Source organism: Dendropsophus ebraccatus, chromosome 3 (assembly GCF_027789765.1).
Source record: "Dendropsophus ebraccatus isolate aDenEbr1 chromosome 3, aDenEbr1.pat, whole genome shotgun sequence".
NCBI lineage: Eukaryota > Metazoa > Chordata > Amphibia > Anura > Hylidae > Dendropsophus > Dendropsophus ebraccatus.
In genome coordinates, this window is record NC_091456.1 from 175,641,564 (window position 1) to 175,666,094 (window position 24,531).

The 24,531-nt window shown below is 46.9% G+C and overlaps 1 long non-coding RNA gene across 1 annotated transcript; it reads left to right on the forward strand.

Moving 5' to 3' along the window:
• Positions 1 to 933: 933 nt before the first annotated feature.
• LOC138787487 (uncharacterized) lies at positions 934 to 24,133 on the forward strand. The gene is made up of 2 exons (XR_011362389.1): positions 934 to 1,000; positions 23,804 to 24,133. It is a non-coding gene; the product is annotated as an uncharacterized lncRNA (long non-coding RNA).
• Positions 24,134 to 24,531: the final 398 nt, after the last annotated feature.

Below are 24,531 nucleotides of genomic sequence, written 5' to 3' on the forward strand. Positions count from 1 at the left end.
CCTTCCCCACTATTCCCTGCTGTGACTGTATTCCAGTCAATCAAGTCAGGAAAGGGGCAGAGGTATGGCTGATGTGGCTTGGCATCGCCTCCTTGACACTTAAGCTTTAAGCATGATCTAGAGATGACAGACTTTCTTTACATTTATTTAAAGGTGAAAATCTTTTTCTTTCAAATCAGCATGTTACAGAAAGTTATATAGATCTGTAATTTACTTCTATTTACAAATTTCAAGTCTTCCAGTACTTATCAGCTGCTGTATGCCCTGCAGAGTTCTCTCTGCTGCCACCTCTGTCCATGTCAGGAACTGTCCAGAGCAGGAGAGGATTTCTATGGGGATTTACTGCTGCTCTGGACAGTTCCTGACATGGACAGAGTTGGCGGCAGAGAGCGCTGTGTCAGTCTGAAGACACCACTTCCTGCAGGACATACACCAGTTGATAAGTACTGGTGATTTTTTTTTAAATAGAAGTAAATTACAAATCAATTTAACTTTCTAAAACCAGTTAATTTAATAGAAAGAAAAATTCGTTGGATAGCCCCTTTAAATATAAAGTCTTATCCCTCCAAAAAAATGACATAAAAAGTTGAATGTTATATAACAATAAAAAAAAATCCGTAGATACAGAAGTAAAGTCACTAGAAATAAAACAATAAAAGATATATATGAATAATATAAAAAAATAGTACATAAAAGACAATTACGCTGTATATTAAAAACAAAAAAAAAAACACAAAAACATTGTAACAGATTTGAGGCAAAAAAAAATACAAAAAAAAAAAAATTCCCCTTATTTGAGCAGTGGTTGCTCAGTCCAGGGGAATGCAGAGTGGGGTCTGTTAATCAATGTTCTGATGTGACTTATCAGAGAGATGGGGATTGTTTACTTTGAGTTCCGCTTTGCATAAAGGGAGACTGAGCATTTCCTGTACTGGGGCAAATGGAGGCAGAGGGCTGCAGCAGGTGCACCGCGGGACTTATTATACATCGAGGGAGCGAGGTAAGAGACGGCTTTCCAGCCGCTAAATTACATATAACTCTATATAAAAAAAATAAAGAAATAATATTTTATTATTTTAGTTTTATATCTATTTTTTTTTTACTTTTTAAATTATTACAGTATATGGTCATCTTTTATTATAGCTATAGATTATATGTATTTGGTGTTTATTATTATTATTATTATTATTATTTAGTATTATTAATAGTTAAATATATCCATTTATAATTATTAATATATTTTTATTATTTTTGTGCTTTTTTATATTTATTTACTTTTTTTTTTATAGTATTCCCGTCAGTCTGTTTTTAAACCAAAACCAGGAGTGGTTTGAAAACAGAGAAACTTGGCAAATCTTTCCATTATAATTTTGCCCTTTCAAGAGTGGTTTTGGTTGAACAAAGACTGATGGAAATGCTGTCAGTATAGGGGGAGATTTATCAAACATGGTGTAAAGTAGAATTGTCTTAGTCGCCCCTAGCAACCAATCAGATTCCACCTTTCATTTTCCAAAGCATCTGTGAGGAATGAAAGGTGGAATCTGATTGGTTGCTAGGGGCAACTGAGCCAGTTTCATTTTACACCATGTTTGATAAATCTCCCCCATTGTGTGTGTATATATATATCTCATGTTATTCGTACCCACATACACATTTATATCTTGTTTGTACTCTTTTTTATTTAGGGTATTTTCACACTGAGTAAAATAGGCGAAATTCCACTGAACTTTCCGGCGCGGAATCCCGCCTGTCTCAGTGTGCCATAGCCCGTCTATTGGACATGTCACTTCTTTGAGCGGAGAGTGACGGCTGCGGAGGAGCGCGTGCTCTATCATTGAGATGCTATGACACACTGAGGCAGGCGGAATTCCGCGGCACCGCATATTTATTCTCTATACTTTTTCTCAGTATTCAAGCACATAGACCATCAGTTTCAAACTTGCCACCAATTGGCCACAAAGCCTTTCTTGGCAACCCCGACTATTGGGACACATGATAGCTGTTTTCTGGCATGGGCTTCTCATGTGTGTAGGGACAAACTAAGGAATGGGGACCCTTATTCTTCTGAAAAGTGGGATCCATGTACGGTCTATATCAGGGATGGGGAACCTTCAGCCCTCCAGCTGTTTCAAAACTACAATTCCCATCATGCCTGGACAGCCAAAGCTTTAGCTTTGGCTGTCCAGGCATGATGGGAATTGTAGTTTAGCAGCTGGAGGGCCAGAGTTTGACACCTGTTGTCCATACTGTCCATATTCCATAAATGTCTTAAAGGGGTTATCCAGACTTAGGAAAAAATGGCCGCTTTCTTCCAGAGACAGCTCCGCTTCTGTTCTTAGGTTGGGGGTGGGGTTTTGCTGCTCAGTTCTATTGAAGTGAATGGAGCGGAATTGTAATATCACTAGAAAAGGTTGCGTATATCATTACTGAATATCACCTATGTGAATGGAATAGAGATGTAATATCAGGGAAAGCAGCTACCAAAAGTGTAGGAGTGTGCATAACAACGAAGAGACAACAGGAGAACCAAGATATAGTATACCGATGCCTTATGCTAAGGGTGCTTTTACACAGACAGATTTATCTGACAGATTTTTGAAGCCAAAGCCAGGAATGGATTTGAAAAGAGCAGAAATCTCAGTCTTTCCTTTATGTTCTGTTCTCTGTGTATAGTCTGTTCCTGGCTTTGGCTTCAGAAATCTGTCAGATAAATTTGTCTGTGTAAAGGCACCCTAAGGATAGCCCACTGATCTTGTATTTATGGCCCTTTATTCGTCACCCATAAAAATTATTTTAAATTCACACAAACCTTATATTATTTCACCCAAAACTTTATACCCAGAAATATTTGGGATATATCGTCAAAAGATTTCATCACTAAAGTACAGCAGTGCGCACACCATGGCTGTGGTCCCACTTCGGGGAAAAGAAACTGTCTCGTAATATAGACGGCCACTAATAATAATCATGATCATTATTACCGGCCGTATAGATTACAATGCGGCCGCTTTTTCCCCACTATGTTCCCGAAGAGGGAATGTAGCCCATCTAAAAAAAAAAACGGATTATGTTTTGTTTTCAATCAAAATTACAGCTGTATTTTGTGTTTGTAGGAAGAATTATTCTACACAACAAATAAAATATGGCTAGGTTCACACGATTCTAAAAAAGACGGCCATCATTGTCCAAATAACGTCCAGTATTGCAAAAATAATGCGTATTCTTTGCACGGCCATTATGATGAAAGACAGCCCTCATTTTCACATGGTGTGATCCTAGCCTATTGATGTAAAAGAGGCCAAATGTAGTCTAAAGTAGACATTTTTTTTTATCTATTATAGTCTATGGGTGTGTTGCAACTTATGTTTATATCCTTTTTTTCTGCATGTGCTTTTTTTTGTTTGTTTTTTTACATATTAGCCTCATTCAACAACCATACACATCATTGTATTATGGTGCGTTTACACAGACAGATTTATCTGACAGATTTTTTAGGCCAAAGCCAGGAATGGACTGGAAAAGAGGATAAATCTCAATGTTTTCTTCATGATCTGTTCTTTGTTTATAGTCTGTTCCTGGTTTTGGCTTCAAAAATCTGTCAGATAAATCTGTCTGTGTAAACTCACCATTTGTTTCCCAAACCAACAGATTTATTAACGTGTTCCATTGTCCTTAGTAAATCTGGCAGATGCCAACTGCCATACGAACCAATCAGCACCCTACCTACCTGTCCACCTAGATGATGCAGTTGCTATTGACAGCAGCATCTAGAGGGTTAAATTGCCGGGATCAGAGTTAGCACTGATGCCCGTGGTTGCAGCAGGAGTAGAGACGTGTAATATAGTCCAGGTCCTACCACTGGTCTCCTGGGTGCACTGACAGTTCCTGTGATATCTATGTGTTGTCAGTGGCGTGATGTTGTCACCGATCATTGTGCCCATGAACTATCATCAGGACAATCGAAGGATGAAATGGACAATTTTCCCCACTTTCCAGGTCTATGCCTTTTCAAACACTGCTCCATGTGTCACGTAGTATTGTAGTTGCCCATGTCTCGTTGTCTGATGCCCTGGGCCCCTTGACATACTTTAGTGTCCTCATTGACGTAATATATGTATATATAGTATATAAGTATATAGTATGTAAGTGTCAACGTCGTCTTTTTTTTTCGTGCAAAAATCAATAGTCCAGGTGATTTTAAGAAATTTTGTATTTGGGTTTATTAGGCAAATATGCCATTATCTGCATTCAAAAAGACTTTCCCCAGGTCCCTCCCTCCTCGATGCTCATTATCAGGAAATCTCAACTCTTTTACATCAGTCGAGTCCTGTGTAACCTATGGAGAAGGGAGGGGAGGAGGGAGATTAGTCGCCAGCAGAGAACAAAGGATTACACAGTAGGAGCTGTGTGAAAGCCGGTATTCCGAGGTCAGAGAGGTCAGTGCTGACTTCAGAGGAGATAGCCTGGTGATGTAGCTATAAATTAACTCTTTGTTGTCCTGTTTTGGTACCTCATCTCTCCCCTCTCAATAGAGAACAATGAAGACAGGGGGGGGGGGGGAGAGCTTCAAACTACTTTTTCAGGATAAAAATGCAATTTTCAGCTAATACACCCAATTACAAAGTTTCTTAAAATCTTCTGTACTATTGATTTCAGCAAAAAAATAAATAAATAAATGACATTGACACTTTACTGTTTTTGTCTTTGATTTAACTATGGTAAAAAAAAAATTTTTTTTAAACTGTGAAAAAATACTTTAAAAAAATCATGGTGTTGGCACATGGGACATATACCCCCAGCACCTTGGGGGGATATGCCATTGCCCCACCATCCTTGTGGCCGATTGGCAGTCCTTTCTAACTCAAAAGGTGTAGAGGGATAGCCTGACTTCAATATGGCTCTCTACTTAGTTGTATAAAGAAGTCACTGGCTTGACTCTCACCACAATTCTAATAGATTTTGGATGAGAGGACTAGGTGTTACGTCTCTTACTGCAGAAAAAAGTCAGGAGGTATCCAGGACCCCGTGTCCTATTCCTGTCCTCCATCGGGGCTCCACAGGTTACAGAATCCTCCTCTCCTTACTAAATGTATGTAGTGGCTTAATGGGAGATGCATCTACTATCTCATCTATACCATAAGGGCCGGCTATGTTTACCATCCCATATAACCACCATTACTACGCATAGGGACTGTCACCCAGCTTTTCCTACTGTCTGGTTATAGAAGGATATATCCTTGTAGATGACAAGTCCGGTGGGGGACATAATGATAGACGTCACGCCCAGATTCATAGAAATTCAAAGTCATTTTCTATCTACGAAATATCTCATCTCAAAAAATCTTATAAGAAATTGTTATTTAACTTAAATCTTTAGTAATTTAGTATAGTAAGTTGTCTAGGATTTGCACAACATGGCTGCTTTCACCCCAAAACAGTGCCACACCTGGGTTGATGGTAGTATTGCAGCTTGGCCCCATTCACTTTAATGTGGGTTGAACTGCACTCACTATTCTGCTGGTGGGGTCACTGTGTACATACATTACTTATCCTGTACTGATCCTGAGTTACATCCTGTATTATACACCAGAGCTGCACTCACTATTCTGCTGGTGGGGTCACTGTGTACATACATTACATTACTGATCCTGTACTGATCCTGAGTTACATCCTGTATTATACCCCAGAGCTGCACTCACTATTCTGCTGGTGGGGTCACTGTGTACATACATTACATTACTTATCCTGTACTGATCCTGAGTTATATCCTGTATTATACCCCAGAGCTGCACTCACTATTCTGCTGGTGGGGTCACTGTGTACATACATTACATTACTTATCCTGTACTGATCCTGAGTTACATCCTGTATTTCTTTTATTAAAATTTTAAACATAACAATAAATAAATACAGAAATAACACCCCATATACCATATCTGACCAGAACAAGACAATAAATAGAAAAATGAAACCATAACATAAAGCACCGGTCCATCCCCGCACTCATTCCTCCACACAGACAACCCATATACCTATATACAATATATACACCCATATACCTATATACAATATCTACACCCATATACCTATATACAATATATACACCCATATACCTATATACAATATATACACAATATAAACTATTTAGCTAAACATATTAATAAACTATATACACTACTATATACAAACCTATATATACACTACTATATACTATACACCTATAAACACACCTATATACTCCACTATATATACACACCTATATAACTAATTGTGAACCCCCTGGCCCAGTTGCATTGTGCACAACCTAATACCACAGACATAACTCTACTCAACCCAACACCAACTAAACAAGACATCACTACACAAATAAACTAAAACTAAACAAGACATAATGCAAAATAATAACCTACAACTAAACAATACATATGATATTTTTAAATATTTTTTTAATTTTTTTTTTTTTTAAATTTTTTTTTTTTTTTTTTTTTTTTTTTTTTTTGGCCCTGAGCTGGTCCCGCATCCCATGCCCCCAGTACATGATCACGGACGTCCATGAACCAGCCCAGGATTTTATATATATATATAAAAGTCCCAACAAAGTCCCACAGAAGCCCCCTCCCCCCTTTTACCCACCACCCAACCTATCACTAAACCCGAACCCCAAGTGCAAACAAAACATATATAATATATACAGTATATACAATTTATACAAACATACAAAGATAATCACAAAGACAATCACAATACACAAACTTTTGAAAAAATATATAACATACTAAACCCAACAATAATGAGACTTCTCAGCCCCACACACAGCCCGAAAGCCCAAGTTCAGCGCCTGCAAGCCCTATACTCCAGTATCTCTACAGCACAAAACAAAAGACTAAGGTGCCAGCATCAGCCCACCACCAGGAGAGGAGACGCAGGCTAAGGAACCTTATAGGCAAAGCCCCTCCAAAGACAAGAGGCCCTACCAGCCCCCAGCCTCTCGTACTCCAGAGAGCGCACCTTCACCAGGTCACCGAGTGTGCCCCTAACCACCTCATCCACAGGGAGGATTTTACGCTGCGTCGACACTAAACACCGTGCACTCCACGTGTGGTACCTGACCACTATGCTGACTAGGAATAAAGTGCTCCGGTCCCAGCCACCAAGGTTTCTGAATGCTCCATAGGCCCATTCCGCATAGGAGAGACGGGCCAACCTGGGCCACCCGATGGAAGCGCCCACCCTGTTGTAAACCTCTGTATTAAAGGGACAATGAAGCAGAAAATGCTCCATGCTTTCCAGCATGCCTCCACACTCCTCCCGGGGACATCCCCGATCCTCAGAGCTCCTGCACTTCAGATTGTCCCTCACATACAGTTTCCCATGGAAGCAGCGCCAAGCCAAGTCCCAAAACTTCAAGGGGATCCTGATGGAATTCAATAGGCCCAAACCAACCTCCAGATCCCGACTTGGGCAATCCTTGAGCGCCAGCGGTTTTTGGAAATGGGACGACAGGACCCTATTGTCAAGGAATTTCCTCGACAGAGTCCTAATCTCCCACATCCCCAAACCCCACCGACGAATGACCTTCAGAACCAGGGTAGCATAAGCCGGAAGATGCCCGTGTGGTGTGCGGAGATCCTTCACTTGCCCTCCTGTCTCCCATTCCTGGAAGAAAGGCCGAAACCATCCCCTACAGGAGAATACCCACGGAGGAGCCCTCTCTTTCCAGAGGTTTGCAATGTTGGTCTTAAGAAAGGTATTCACCAGGAACACCACGGGGTTGACCATACACAACCCCCCTTGTCTCCTCGTACGGTAAGTAACCTCCCTCTTGACTAGGTTCAGTCTATTCCCCCATAACAGTTGGAAGAACACACTGTAGACCCGAGTCCAGAGAGGTTCTGGCAAAATGCAAACACTGCCCAGATATATCAGCAAAGGGAGCAGGAAAGTTTTGATCAGGTTAACCCTTTCCCTGAGGGTCAAAGACCAACCCTTCCACTGATCCACCCTCTGAGCGGCGATCTTAAGCCTGCTGTCCCAGTTTTGTTTGGGGTAATCCCCTTGGCCGAATTCGATGCCGAGAACTTTTGCAAACTCCTGGGGCTCTGGAAGGGTGTCCGGGAGATCAAATCCAGGATCTCCACCTCCCAGCCAGAGACTCTCACACTTATCCTGGTTGATCTTGGACCCAGATGCCTCTGAGTAGCGCTCCACCTCTGACATCACACACCGCACCTCCTCTTGCGAGGAGACGAATATGGTGACATCATCGGCGTACGCTACCACCCTCAGAGTGGAATCCGGCACCGCAGGGTCCATTCTCACCCCTGCCAACGGTCCACAATCAATCCTCCTAAGGAAAGGATCAATTGCAAACACGTACAACAGTGGGCTCAAAGGGCAACCCTGACGGACACCAGACCCAACCTCAAAAGAGCGGCCAATCCAACCATTCACAAGCGGGAAACTCTCTGCCCCTGTATACAAGGTCTTAAGCCAATCAACAAACCCCCCCGGCAGGCCATATCTCAGAAGAACAGACCAGAGGTACTCATGGTTAACCCGATCAAACGCTTTTGCCTGATCCAAGGACAGCAAGTACCCCTTCCAGTGACCTGTCCTACCCTGCTCCACAGCCTCCCGGACACCGAGCACAGCACTAAAGGTACTGCGGCCTGGAACAGAGCAATGCTGGGCCCTCGAAAGGAGCTGGGGTGCAAACTTCACCAGCCGATTAAACAGCACTTTTGCCAGAATCTTTCTGTCCACACTGAGAAGCGCTATGGGACGCCAATTCTCAATGCGGGACGGGTCTTTACCCTTTGACAAGATGATCAAGGCTGACCTCCTCATTGACCTCGGCAGAGTGCCCGAGGAGAGACACTCATTGAATACCTCAGTCAAGAGGGGAACCAAAGTGTCCTTAAAGGTCTTATAGAACTCAGATGTTAAGCCATCTGGACCGGGTGACTTCTTGAGGGCAAGCCCATCAATAGCCACCCTGACTTCCTCTTCTTGTATCATCTCTGTCAAAACGTCAAGAGAGGGGTCTACCCCTGGTTCAGGGACGGTTTCAGTCAAGAAAGCTGAGGCCTTATCCCGATCTAGATCCTTCCTCCCCAAGAGGTGCGAGTAAAAGGATCTGACGACCTCCAGGATCCCCGATCTGGACCTTTTCAGGGATCCTGTACTATCAATCAGTCCTGAGACGATTTTACTATTCACTGACATCTTGCAGTTTCTGTAAGGGTCGGGCGAGCGGTACTTCCCGTAATCCCTCTCAAAAACCAAAGATGCGTGTCTATCATACTGGCACCTCAGTAGCAAGGCTTTCACTCTGGAGATATCATCACGACTACCTCCAGTCGAGACAAGACGTTCAAGTTTCTTCCTCAGGCCCTGGTACAGGTGATACCTGTCCAGACTCCTGAGGCTCGAGAGCTGGCGGAAGAATCCCGCAACCCTTTTTTTGAACATCTCCCACCACTCTGACTTACTGCTACAAAGGCCCAGCAATGGTACCTGGCTCTGAAGAAAATCCTCAAAGGACTGTCTTATTTCCGCTTCTTCCAAGAGAGACGAATTGAGCTTCCAGTAGCCTCTACCCATCCGGGGGGTCTCTGTAACATTCAGAGAAAACAAAATTAAACAGTGGTCGGAGAACTCCACCTCAACAACGGACACCGCTGAAGAGACGGCTTCCTCCTTTAAATAAAACCTGTCTATCCTGGACCTACAACTACCCCTATGATAGGTGAATCCCACGTGGCCTGGTGTATGCCGGATGTGAACATCCACCAGGCGAGCCTCACTAGCTATACTATTCAGAGCGACGCCATCATAAGTCAGCTTGTCTCTGGAACCTCCCCTATCCTGGGGCCTCGTGACAGCATTGAAGTCCCCTCCAAAGACCACCTGCCGACTTGTAAAAAGATAGGGCTTGATCCTCATAAAGAGACACTTCCGATCCCACTTGGACTGTGGACCATAGATGTTAATAAGGCGAAGTTCTTGTCCCTTCATGAGGACATCTAGAATCAGGCACCTCCCCATTTCTAACTCAATAACCCGTCGGCATTCTACCGGTGCGGCAAAAAGTACCGCCACCCCGCTATACGGCTCGGCCGCAAGAGACCAGTAGGAGGGCCCATTCCTCCATTCCCTTCTGGCTTTAAATATAGATGACAGGTCTGTTAGCCTGGTCTCCTGCAAAAAGAAAATATCAGCATTAATGTGGGCAAATAATCATAGGCCGCAAATCTAGCCGTATCTGACTTAATGCTGGCTACATTAATGGAAGCCAGCGTCAACGGAGAGGGTGCCGCCATCATGGGTGATTGAGTTAGACAGCTTTCTTTTTCCCACTATCCTTTCCATCCTGCCCGCCACCTTCCTCATCTGACGATGGTTTACCCCTCTTTAGTGAAACAGATGTATCCATTTCCCCTTTATTTACCTTTTCCTCGTCCTCTGACCCTGGGCAGATCCTCCCCCCAAAGGAAATACGTTCCCCAGGGAGAGAGGATTCGACGTCCCCTGCAGGCCCCTCCATCATCGCACCAACCAGAACCTCACCCTGCGCCTCCTGCACCTCTGAGGAGGAAATATCCTGGAGGGTTTGGAACCGGTTTGAGAGACCAATCAGAGGGAGGATGGTTGTACCTTCCTTTGGCATCTGGGGGGTGGGAGAAGATCTTACATCTCCCCTTTTCTTATTCTTTTTAGTACCCCGCTTGTGCTCCACCCATCTCCCACTATCCTCATCCGCGCTCTCACCATGGGAGGACAGTGGAGAGATGGCCCCTTCTTCTTTCCGAATCCTCCAGATCTCCTCATCCAGATCACTGTCCCTCAGAGCCTCAGCAGTAAGATTGGCCTCAGGGATGAGGTCAGAGGTCATCACAGTTGCGCAAGGCTCCTGAGACTCCCCCATCTCCCTCTCCCTTTGGCGCTTATCCCGACGCCTCAGTTGGGCTGGCGTCTTTTGCTTACTTTTCTTCCCTGGCTCTTTTACTCCTTCACCTCCGTCAGCTGCCCCCCCAGTAGATTCCTCCTCACGACCTTTCTCCACCGGGGTAACAACTGCGTTGGCAAAGGAACGAGGGCAGCGACTGAATGGGTGACCTAAGTCACCACACAGGTGACACCTAATCTCCGCACAGGATGCAGCGTGATGACCTATTTCCCCACACAACGAGCACTTCAATACCGTGCACCTAGCACTGAAATGTGTGGGGTCACCGCACCTGTGACAGAGCTTCGGCTGACCCTGGTAGAAGACCTGGATTCGATCCCTTCCTAGGAAGGTGGCAGATGGTATGTGGGTAACGGTGTTTCCTGAATACCTAAGTTTGACCATAAAGGTCCAAGCCCCTGACCAGATGCCATATTCGTCCCTGTTCTTTTTTGGGACTTCCACCACCTCTCCATACCGGCCAAGCCACGTCATGATGTCAATACAAGAGAGTGATTCGTTACGGGTTAAAACGGTCACTCTCTTGATGTTATTTTGGCGAGACACCGCCTGAATGGCAAAGTCTCGCCAGCCGGGCTCATCCTTTACCAGCTCGTAGTTCGACCAAAAAAGCTCAAGCCCCTCTGGCCGAACAAAGCTGATATCGAATTCAGGGGTACCAAAGGGATGTATCAAGGCAAAGATGTCGGTTGCCTTGAAGCTCATCCTCAGCAGGAGCTCAACAACTTTAGATCTTGGGGGACATGTATCACTGCCTCTCCACCTCAGACGGACCACATTCCTTCGGACACCGCCTGGCCCGGCTGTTGGGAGAGACCACACAGTTTCCCTACCCCTTTCCTCTCGGAAGGCTGCAAGGCCATGCTTTTCTATCAAGAAAGACAGATCAACCTCCCTACCCTCTACATTGATTGTTCTCTCCCCTCTCTTTAAGGCCTGCAGAACACGTCGATGCAAATCACCATCCCCAGGGCCCGAGGACGAGGAAGGTCCCCCACTTCCCCCAGCGGCGACATTTGCATAGCTGCGTACCGCTGCTGCAGCCGCTGGGGGTGCAACTGGACCAGGCCCTATGCTCCCACCACTAATCTGTGCCCCTTCACCACCCTCCTCCACATAATCCATACCCACACCAATACCACCTGTCACACTGCCCCGACCACCCTCCAAAGCCCCAGACAGATTCCTCCCCACATTCACTCCTGCCTTCCCCCCAACATTAATTCCCCCATTCACACTGGGTGGACCGGTGTGTTCTAGAACAGAAACAGATTTTGTACCATCAGCGTCATTGGGTACCAGGACCGGAGCCACCTCCACAGGACAGGCCACTGGTCCCTTTAGAAAGGACCGAACAGCCTGCCTGGACTGTTTAGAGGCAGCCCCTGCCCTATTTCTGCTGGTACCCTCTGCCTCATCAGTACTAGAGTCCTCCGCACGATCTGGTCCAGCAACTCCAATACAAAACAATGGCTTTAGTCTAGTCTTTCTTTTGGGAGGCGAAGGCATCTTAGCCCCGGCAGCATCCCGACGACGACACCGCTGCTCCAAAGGAACAGCAGTGCCAGCGCCAAGCGCCACCGGAGCTCCCGCAGCTGACACCGGCACACAGCCGCTCCCCCCTCCCATCAGGGAGCAAGCTGATGCACCAGTGCCTTTAACGTTACTGCCCACCGCTGGGCCACCTCTCCTACCACTGCCCGCCACTGGGCCAATATCACTGTCCGACCTTACGGCCGGTTCCTCACCTGCTCCACCTCTGTTACTGCAAACAGAGATGGAGCTTACCGCCATACTAGACTCCATACTCTCCCCATTCTCCTGCACAGAGTCCACAACAGAACTCAGGCTGGGCTGAGATATGGGGTTCACACAGTGAGCTGACCCTGAGGCCAGTCCGGGGGGCACAGGGAGGGGGGAATATACAAATGTTACCTGCTCCTGAAGCTTGGTGGTCTTTACCTTAGTCTTTCTCCCAGGCGCCTCCTCTGGTAACTCCTCTCCGAATACGAAGTCCTGGAGGCGCCCTGGTGACTCCAGGAGCTGGATCTGGGCCATCAGCGCCCCTCCCTGGTAACTGGTGTTGCTTTCATCCCCCGAACCGCGGCTAGATGACAATGCCGCTTGCCCTGCAGGGAGCCCACTGTATGGGGTCTGTTGTTGCGGACCCCGGGGTGGATACGGCTCACCCTCATGTATCTCCGCAGCGTCTCCTTCCTCTTCCACCCGGCTCTCTGGCTGGAGCCCTCTCAGCCCTCTCTGCTTTTCTCTCTCCATTTCAGCAAATCTGTCGTCATTCTGTAGTTTCTCTTTAAATGGCCCACTGTTCTCCAGAATAAAAGTTCTCTTTCTCATTAGCTTTTTGATATCGGCTTTCAGATGCTTCATTTTCGCTGTTAGCTCAGCCTTTTGCTGCTTAGCAGCAGTGTCCATCAATGCTTTTACAGCACGTACCTCCTCCTGGAGCTTGTACAGCTGGTTCCTGGTGTCCTCATACCCATGGAGGCTCGCAGCAATCCGGAGGCCATAGGTCTGCCCCGTCTCTTGAGACCGCGGCACCCCCCAATCTTCCTCCACACCTCCATGGGCAGACTGCCTTGCTCCAGGAGGAGTGTCACTGCTCACACTTTCATGGTTTGGTTCCACAGCCACTGTAGTGCTGCTGGTGCTTGCAGTTCCACAGCTGGTTGTAGCCTTGCGGCTACCCTTTGTTATCTCTGGTTCAGGGGCGGCTGGAGAAGCATCGCTGCACCTCCTAGCAGACCTCCTCAGCCCTTGTACCTCTGATGGTGTTCCCTCTGTTGGTCGCTGGATTCCTCTGCCCCCCACGGACCTGGTTCGGGGAGCAGGAGTTGGGACTCTCCTTGGCTCGCTCATGCCTGAAAACCTGCTCCCTCCCTGGGGAGGAGAGAGCAGGCTCAGGGGCAGATCTGGCTTGCCTGGAGCCCAGGAGCAGCAGACTCGCACAGCCTCTCACAGCAGGACCACACCCAAAACTAATTGGATCACCACTCCAGAGCTGCACTCAGTATTCTGCTGGTGAGGTCACTGTGTACATACATTACTTATTCTGTACTGATCCTGAGTTACTTCCTGTATTATACTCCAGAGCTGCACTCACTATTCTGCTGGTGGGGTCACTGTGTACATACATTACATTACTTATCCTGCACTGATCCTGAGTTACATCCTGTATCATACCCCAGAGCTGCACTCACTATTCTGCTGGTAGGGTCACTGTGTACATACATTACATTACTGATCCTAAGTTACATCCTGTAGTTCTTTTATTAGAAAAATAGAAAAATTAACAAATACATAAACCAAAATCAGGCGTATCCAGCCATAACAAAAACAAATACAATACTAAACTTGTCTTGTCATGAAAAAAAAACATCCAATGTTTCAAAATTGTGAAATAAACAACAAAATAATCGCACACACCTGCCTCACGTGGCCAGTCCAGCTTTATGTTTAAAAAATAGCCATTTTTTTCCCCTTTCCCTGGAGGAGAAAACAAAACAAAACAAAAAAACAAAAAACAAAAAACAAACAAACACATAGGCCACATAGGGCCAAATGCCATATATACGATTAAATAGCTGAACTTAAAGTTGTCCCAGCTGGGATATAACCAAAGACAAATAACACATATACCTTAGCCTGCTCACCCCTAATGCCATCAACAACCCTCCCACACACACATGCACACCAACGTGTTTCACCCCTGAACCCCCCCACACCACCACCAAACACACAGCCCCCCAACCCCATACACACACACTAGATAACTTCAGATATACATCTAATCACCTAACTAAAACTAACATAAGAAAACAAGATAGCATAAAAAAAAACAAAAAAAAAACATCAGTGCTACTACCTTTGTCATCATCATTAATAGAAATAATAAGAGATAAAAACCTCCCAAATCAACTGAAGAACAACAGGTCCGGCTGCCTTACATCTTACAATCAAAGAGAAAGCAAAGCAAAATTGATGCAAATAATAATAACAATGCAATGACCATGTGAAATATCAGCCTGTCTATCACACTACCTACACGCCCCATCACCCTCACCCCAAATCTAGACATAAGTCTAGGTCTGTACGTTCACTCCTGTCCCTCATTGTCCCATGTCAGAACCATCAAGTAACCGTCCTGTGCATGAGCCTCAAGTTCTTGGAGTCCGCAGAGTTAGTCCGGATATAGCTCCGGCTCCATCGGCTCACGCCAGGAAAACACACGATCCAAACCCCCATCACCCACCCAACCTATTCTATACCCCAGAATGTATCACATTTTCCACCAAACTACCTAAACATATAGTGTAACACAAAGCATAACAATATGACCCAAGTTCGGTAGCCTGTAAGCCCTTTACCATTTATAACCTGATAGAAAACCAAAACAAAAAGCTAACGTGTCATGCACAGCCCCCACCGGGATCGGAGGATGGCAGACCGGGTACCATAATAATTTATAACCTATCCCTTACTATTCACCCTACCCTCTCCTTAATACTATCCCTAAATATTAATCTAACCCTCACATTCTCCCTACTGCTGTCCCTATCTACACTGTCCCTAACCATAATTATGGCACCTCACCCAGTGGGCTCAGTACCTAGGGCACAGAAAAGGAAAAACCTCTCCACAGGAGAGAAGCCCTACTGGTACCCAGCCTGCCATACTCCAAAGACCTGATCTTCCCAAGGTCACCAGTGATGTTCCTACAGACCTCCACCTCGGAGAGGACTCTACGCTGTGTAGATACTAGACACCGTGCGTTCCACGTGTGGTACCTAACCACTAAGCTGACTAAGAATAACGTGCAGCGATCTCGGCCACCCAGGTTCCTGAATGCCTCATAAGCCCACTCCGGATAGGTGAGACTGACCAACTGACTCCAACCTATGGAGGAGCCCACCCTGGTGTAAACCCCTATATTGAAGGGACAATGAAGCAGGAAATGATCCATGCTTTCCAGCGTATTCCCACACTCCTCTCGGGGAAACCCTTGATCATCGGAGCTCCTGCACTTCAAGTTGTCCCTTACATATAGCTTCCCCTGGAAGCAGCGCCAGGCCAAATCCCAAAACTTCTGAGGGATCCGTTTCGAGTTTAAAAGACTAAGCCCAACCTCTAGATCCTGGCCTGGGCAATCCCTGAGCGCCAAGGGCTTCTGGAAATGGGTCAACAGAACCCTTTGGTCAAGGAATTTCCTCGACTGAGTCCTGATCTCCCACATTCCCAGACCCCACCGACGTATCATCTTCAGAGTCGGGGTAGCGTAAGCCGGAAGATATCCATGGGGCGTACGAAGGTCCTTCACTCGCCCTCCGGTCTCCCATTCCTGGAAGAAAGGCCGAAACCATTCCCTGCAGGAGAGTACCCATGGAGGAGCCCTCTCTTTCCAGAGGTTTGCGATGTTAGCTTTCAAGAAGGTGTTCACTAAGAACCGCACAGGGTTTACCATAGACAAACCCCCAAGTCTCCTCGTGCAGTATGTAACCTCTCTCTTGACCAGGTTCAGCCTATTCCCCCATAACAGCTGGAAGAACAGGCTGTAGATCCTAGTATAGGAAGCCTCTGGCAAGATACATACACTGCCCAGATAGATGAACAAAGGGAGCAGGTACGATTTGATCAGGTGTACCCTTTCCCTGAGTGTCAAAGACCAACCCTTCCACTGGTCCACCTTCTGAGCGGCATTCTGGAGCCTACCATCCCAGTTTTTAGTGGGGTAAACACCCTGACCGAATGTAATGCCTAGGATTTTTGCCGAGTCTTGGGGTCCTGGAAGGGTGCCCGGGAGATCAAACTCGGGATCTCCCCCTCCCAGCCAGAGACTTTCACACTTATCCGGGTTGATGCTGGACCCAGATGCCTCTGAGTAGCGGTCCACCTCCGACATCACCACATCTGCCTCCCCTCTCGAGGACACGAAGATAGTGACATCATCAGCGTACGCTACCACTCTCAGGGTGGCTTCTGGTTCCTCCAGGCTCATCCCGACCCCTGCCAATGGTCCACAACCAACCCTCCTAAGGAAAGGGTCGATCGCGAACACATACAACAGTGGGCTCAAAGGACAGCCCTGGCGAACACCAGACCCAACCTCAAAAGAGCGGCCAGACCAACCGTTCACCAGCGGGAAACTCTCTGCCCCTGCATACAAGATCTTAAGCCAATTGACAAAAGTAGCTGGTTGGCCATATCTCCGAAGGACAGACCAGAGGTACTCGTGGTTCACCCGATCAAATGCTTTGGCCTGATCCAGGGACAGCAAGTACCCCTTCCAAAGACCCGCACTACTCCGCTCCACTGCCTCCCTGACACCAAGGACAGCACTTAAGGTGCTTCGGCCTGGAACAGAGCAATGCTGAGCCTCCGAAAGGAGCCGGGGTGCAAACTTCACCAGCCGATTAAACAGTATCTTGGCCAGAATCTTCCTGTCCACATTGAGAAGAGCTATGGGCCTCCAATTCTCAATGCGGCTCGAATCTTTACCCTTTGACAGAAGAATCAGGGCTGACCTCCTCATTGACCTCGGCAGAGTGCCCGAGGAAAGACACTCATTGAAGACCTCAGTCAAGAGGGGAACCAAGAGGTCCCTGAAGGTCTTATACCACTCAGAAGTTAAGCCATCTGGACCTGGCGACTTCTTCAGGGCAAGCCCTTCAATCGCCAGTCTAACTTCCTCTTCCCTGATCTCTTCTGCCAAAACATCAAGAGAGGGGTCTACCCCTGGCTCAGGAATGGCGTCAGCCAGGAAACCCGACATCTCGTCTTGATCTAGATCCTTCCTCCCCAAGAGGTGTGAGTAAAAGGATCTGACGACCTCCAGGATCCCGGATCTGGACCGGTTCAGAGATCCCATACTATCAACCAGTCCAGTCACGATCTTACTATTCACTGACATCTTACAGTTTCTGTAGGGGTCGGGCGAGCGGTACCTCCCGAAATCCCTCTCAAAAACCAAAGATGTGTGCCTATCATACTGACACCTCATGAGTAAGGCTTTCACTCTGGAGATCTCCTCTCTACTACCTCCAGTCGAGACGAGATGCTCGAGTTTCCTCCTCAGGCCCTGATACACACAATACCTATTCAGGGACCTGAGGCTTGAGAGCTGGCGGAAGAACCTCGCAACCCGCTTCTTGAATATCTCCCACCACTCTGACTTACTACTACATAGGCCCAGTAGTGGTACCTGACTCTGAAGAAAATCCTCAAAGGATTGTTTTACCTCTGCTTCTTCCAGGAGGGACGAATTCAGCCTCCAGTAGCCTTTACCCATCCGGGGGGTCTCTGAAACATTCAGGGAAAACAAAATTAGACAGTGGTCAGAGAACTCCACCTCAACCACGGACACTGCGGAAGAGACGGCTTCCTCCTTTAAATAAAACCTGTCTAATCTACACTTGCAGCTACCTCGATGATAGGTGAAACCCGCGTGGCCCGAGGGGGTCCGGATGTGGGCATCCTCTAGGCGAGCTTCCCTAACTATGCTAATCAGTGCCATGCTATCATAAGCCAGCTTGTCTTTGGCGCCTCTCCTGTCCTGAGACCTCGTGATAGTGTTGAAGTCTCCACCAAAGATCACTTGCCGACTCGTAAAAAGAAAGGGCTTAATCCTCATGAAGAGGTTTTTACGGTCCCACTTAGTCTGTGGGGCATAGATGTTAATGAGCCGGAGCTCTTGCCCCTTCATGAGGACATCCAAGATTAGGCACCTCCCCATTTCTAACTCAATAACACGTCTGCATTCTACAGGAGCGGTAAAAAGGACCGCCACCCCACTATACGGCTTAGCCGCAAGAGACCAGTGTGAAGGCCCATGCCTCCACTCTCGCTTGGCTTTTACTAGCAAGGCTTGGTCTGTCAACCTGGTCTCCTGCAAAAACAAAATGTCGGCGTTAATACGACCGAGAAAATCAAAGGCTGCAAATCTAGCCATATCAGACTTAATGCTGGCACAGTTAATGGATGCCAGCGTCAATGGGGTGAGTGCCGCCATCATGGGTGATCGAGTTAGACGGCCAACTTAACATTTTACTTTTTCTCTTTCTTTTCTTCCCTCCCTCATGTTCTGAAGAGGAAGACTTACTTTCTTTACACCTTTTTTTAGAAACAGACAAATCCATATCACACTCATCTCCACCTGACTCAAGGTTTGCCCCACCCCCTGAAGTACATGGTTCAGCAGGACGAGGCTCGGTGCCCCCTGGAGGCTTCTTTGCCCGTGATACTTCACCCTCGGTCTCCCTCTCCGAAGAGGAAGGAGAGATGTTTTCAAGGGATTGGTATTGATTTGACAGGTCAACCAGAGGGGGTTGGTCGGGCTTCCTTTTGGTACCTGGCCCACAACTCGAGAAGAGGAGGACTTCACCCTCCCACTCCTTCTTCTCCGGTTGCCCTTTCTACATTTTTTATCTTGCCACCTTTCTTCTTCCTCACCAAAACTTTCATATTGCGAAGATTCTGGCTACTTCGCCTTCCTCTCTACGAAGCCTCACAACCTCTTCATTCAACTCATCCTCCCCCACTGCCTCAGCCACACCAGAGCCTGCCTCAGGAGTAGGACCAGGTGCTATTCCTGCCACCTGGGAATCCTCCAGTTCCCTACTCCTTCGGCGTTTCTCCTCCCACCTAAGCTTGGAGGGGCTCTTTCCTTTGTTCTTTTCTTTCCTCACTGGCCCTGTTGCCCCTTCACCTCTGCTTGTACCCTCCCCAGCCAAGGCAACCTTATGGCTCTCCCTAGCTGGAGCGTCCGCTGCATTGGCAAAGGAGCGGGGACAACGGCTGAATGGGTGACCAAGGTCACCACACAGGTGACACCTAATCCGCCCACAGGATGCGGCTAGATGATCTGTCCCCCCACACAGTGCACACACCTGTTTGGTGCAATTTGCACTAAAATGTGTGGGGTCACCGCACCTGTGGCAAACCTTAGGCTGTCCCTGGTAAAAGATCTGGATGCGATCTCGTCCGAGGAAGGCAGCAGATGGTATGTGAGCAACCGTATTACCTGTACGCCTTAGTTTGACAGAAAACGTCCAGGCCCCAGACCAGATACCATGTTTATCAAAATTCTTTTTGGACATGTCTGTCACATCCCCAAAGCGACCAAGCCAGGTCATGATATCATAGCAAGAAAGCGATTCGTTAAGGGTTAGAACTGTCACTTTCTTGACCGCACGGGATATCGCCTTTACGGTAAAACCCCGCCAGACAGGCGTGTCTTTCACCAGCTCATAATTTGACCAGAAGAGTTCTAGACCCTCTGGCCGTATGAAACTGATGTCAAACTCAGACAGGCCGTAGGGGTGGATCAGGGCATAGATGTGGCTTGCCCTGAAATCCATCTGAAAGAGAAGCTCCACAACTTTTGCCCGCGATGGGCACGCATCACTGCCTCTCCATATCAGACGGACCACATTCCTACGACCATTGTCCTGCCCGGGTGTCGGAAGAGACCAGACCACCTCCCCATTGTTTTCTCGGAAGGCTCCCAGACCATGTCTCTCTATCCAGAAAGACAAGTCGACCTCCCTCCCCTCTACCTGGATTGACCTGTCATCCTTCCGTAATGCCAGGAGACGTTGTTGCAAGTCACCAACCCCTGAGTCAGCTGGAGATGAGGATCGCCCTGGTCCCCCAGCAGCAATGCTAGCATAGCTCCTTGGCGGAGCAGCCACCACTGGGGGGGCAGCCGGACCACCACCCGCCCTTTGCTCAACATTACAAATACCATCATTTTTATTAATGTTAGCAGGTATATCAACAGGTTGTACAGACTGAACAACATTAACCCCTTCTGAGCTGGACTGGCCAATACCAAATTTCAACAATGCAGGTTTTATCACATGAGACCTTTTTACCCTAGCGCCAGCATCATTGGTATCATTGGGCACAGGTGAATTTTTTGGCGCAGCTAGACCTTTAGGAGCCTGCGATAAATCCACCCTACTTTTCGCATTGCCCTCAACCTCAGCTTCTATTGCGCATATGGCCTCCATCATTACAGTATTAATAGCATCACCAACATCAGTTCTCATATCTGTTTTTATACTGTCCACATGGTTGGATCCCTTCATTTGTGCCGGTGTTTCCTGGCATAGAGGACGTCTTGCTCTACCACCGGAAGCCACATCACCAAGCCCAGCAGGGCGAGCAAGGTGTGACGCAGCCTCCGGCAGTGACAGACCCGAGACTGGGAGCGACCCCGCATCACCTCCACTCTGCACCCGGACACTCCCCCCGTCCACAGGGGAGCGCCCTGCAGTGCAGGCACCTGATGGACTCACGCTCACACGGTCTGGCCCCTGTCCTTCCTTACTGACACAAGCAGCAGTGGTATTCTCCGCCATCTTGTCCCGTACACTCTCCCCTCCTCGCTGGCCCCGTTCCACATCAGAAACGGGGACTGGCAGTACTGAGGGGGTAGCAGCCTGGACTGACCTTTCAGCCGACCCAGACTGCTGGAATGAAGTAAAGACAAAGTTTACTTGCTCTTCTTTCTTCTTTTGGGGCTTCCCCTTTTTCTCTTTCACAGGAACATCCTCTCCAAGGTCATCACCAAAGGTAAAATGCTGCATCCTCACAGGGGATTCCTGCATCTCTATGGCCTTTAACAGTCCACCACCATAACCATCACCACCATCATCATCATCATCAGTCACTGGTAGTGCTACTTGTGCTGCTTGTATAATGTCACTTTCCTGGGTGGTTTGGGCATTTTGGGGTGCACTTTGGGTGACATCTGGGGGATCTATCATCGCCGCACACTACTCTTTAACACTCTCCACCACTTCTTTAGCCTCCACAGCCTCCATAGCCTCCAACTCCTCTTCATCACTACAACTCTCCCCATCCGCAGAACTATCACCCCCATCTTTTGCTCTGCTCTCAGTAGGGGATTTCATTTTAGCAAAGCGATCATCGTTCAGCAGTTTCTCCCGGAAGAGATCACTCCCCTCCAGGATAGCCATTCTCTCCAGCTCAATCACTGCTATTTCAGATTTTAGAGTTTTTACCTTGGCTGAGATCTCTGGCTTCTTCTTCTTGGAGGCCGTATCAGCCTGGAACTTGGCAAATGTCAGGTCTTCACGTAGAACCTTGAGTTGCTTCCCAAGGCGCTCATAATCCGCAAATTTTGCTGTAATCCTTGAGCAGTATGTAGCTGCCGACTCCTTGGGTCCTCGCTCACCCCACAGCTCAGCTGGCTGGCTCCTGGATGCTGCTGGAGCCATCTTGCCTCCTGCCTTGCTTTTGGCCTTTTTCCCACTTTGAGCCTTGCGGCTCTCTGCCATCACTGGGGGAGCTGGGGACACATCACTGCGGACCCTGCTGGATCTCCTCACACCGCTTGGAGGAGCGCTGGCCGGTAGCTTTTTCTGTCCACCCCCCGCCGGCCTGGTTCGGGAAGTGGTAGCCCGGGACTCCCGGGGCTCCATGCTGAAAGCCCTGCCCAGGAGACTGCCACCCTCCTGGGAAAGGCAGATGGAAATTCAGCCTCTCTCTTGCTGGAAGTCTGGAGGTATCAGGAGCTCAAACACACACACACAGAAACACCTGGTGACCACACCCTCCAATCCACCAGTCTACTCTAGAGCTGCACTCACTATTCTGCTGGTGGGGTCACTGTGTACATACATTACATTACCTCGGGATGGGTGGGTGACATTATTTTCTAACATAGAGGATAGATCTTTACAGAGAGGGCGGTGTGGCATCTGCCTTCTCTACACTATGTTCTGCTTAGTGAAGGATTTCTTCTTAAGGCCAAACTTAATAAAAGCAATAAAGCAGCTGCTCCTCTCCGGCCATCGCTCCAGCTTCATAGGGATTACTGGGAAGTTATACACACAGAAGTTACTGGTACAGTCATCCACACTTCTAGCTTACTGAGTAACATGCAGCGCCCCCTGCTGTAACTATTGTCTATATTGTTTGTAATTGTCTATAATATTGATACCCTGTAACAACTGGATTTACCATTAGCATAGGAAAAAAAACAAATGGGATGAATAGCGATAGATAGATAGATAGATAGATAGATAGATAGATAGATAGATAATAGATAGATAGGAGATAGATAGATAGATAGATAATAGATAGATAGGAGATAGATAATAGATAGATAGATAGATAGGAGATAGATAATAGATAGATAGATAGATAGATAGATAGGAGATAGATAGATAGATAGATAGATAGATAGATAGATAGATAGGAGATAGATAGATAGATAGATAGATAGATAGATAATAGATAGATAGGAGATAGATAGATAGATAGATAGATAATAGATAGATAGGAGATAGATAATAGATAGATAGATAGATAGGAGATAGATAATAGATAGATAGATAGATAGATAGATAGATAGATAGGAGATAGATAGATAGATATAAAGCAATATGAGCAGCACCAGTAGTGGACACGAGGTGGGTGCCTGTAGACCAGTCCTAGACCACGGACTCCCAGTAGCAATATAAGAAATATTCTGCAGCACTCCAAGATAAGTTCAAAAGGTAAACGGTGATTTATTCCATCATAGTGAACACAGCAAACAAGCAAATAAACACAACGTTTCGGCGTCTCCTACGCCATTTTTAAGTGCTACTTGTCTTGTTTTGGAATGCTGCAATAAATCACTTACTTTTTTCACCGTTTAACCCCGTGAGTGCCGTGGATTATCTATTTGCTATCTATCTTCTATCTATCTATCTCCTATCTATCTATCTATCTATCTATCTATCTATCTATCTATCTATCTATCTATCTATCTGTATCAGGCTGAGCACTGTCCTCTCCCTCTTTCAGGATCTCTTAGAGGTGAAGCTCCCCCTGCTGGCTATGCTGTGATCTGCACCTGGAGCTGTGGAGTGTGACAATGGTGTTTGTGTAAAACTATCAAACGCCATTATCACACTAATTAGCTACTGTGACGACACCTCAGCGAGGACCTCACTGGACAGCAGCCTGTGATACCGAGAAAGAGGGTCCGGATAATCCCAACAAACTGAGGAGAAAGAAGACGTTTTCATATTAGTTGTGACCAGGAAGCCTGGTATCTATATTTTTCTCTGTTATTGTTTTCCTGTTTTATTCTCATAAAGTTATATAATCATACAATAAAGTTCTGATATCTCACGTCTCCTTTGTCTTCATTTCTTACAATTTCATTAAAATAATATCCATGTTACATTAACCCTTCAGATATGTTATGTTACCCCCCAATTATGTCATTGAACTCCTTAGAGTCCTTCCCTTCATATCAGGGAGTAGGAGCAGATCTAAACTGTTTGCCAGTAGTACTCACTCAGAGATTCTCTTTCCCTTGCTTCTCCGACCATTCACAGCATAGCATGTTAGCACATACTCCTCTCTGCTATACCATGACATAATGGATGGTGAGGGATAAACAGGAGGCCTTGATTTACCTTTCAGGAACAGTGTGGACCATCTAAAGCAGGCAGACTAGCTCACAGATTATAGGTACACAGCTCTCTCCTCCACATAACATATCCTAGGTCCTGTCTCCATCTCCT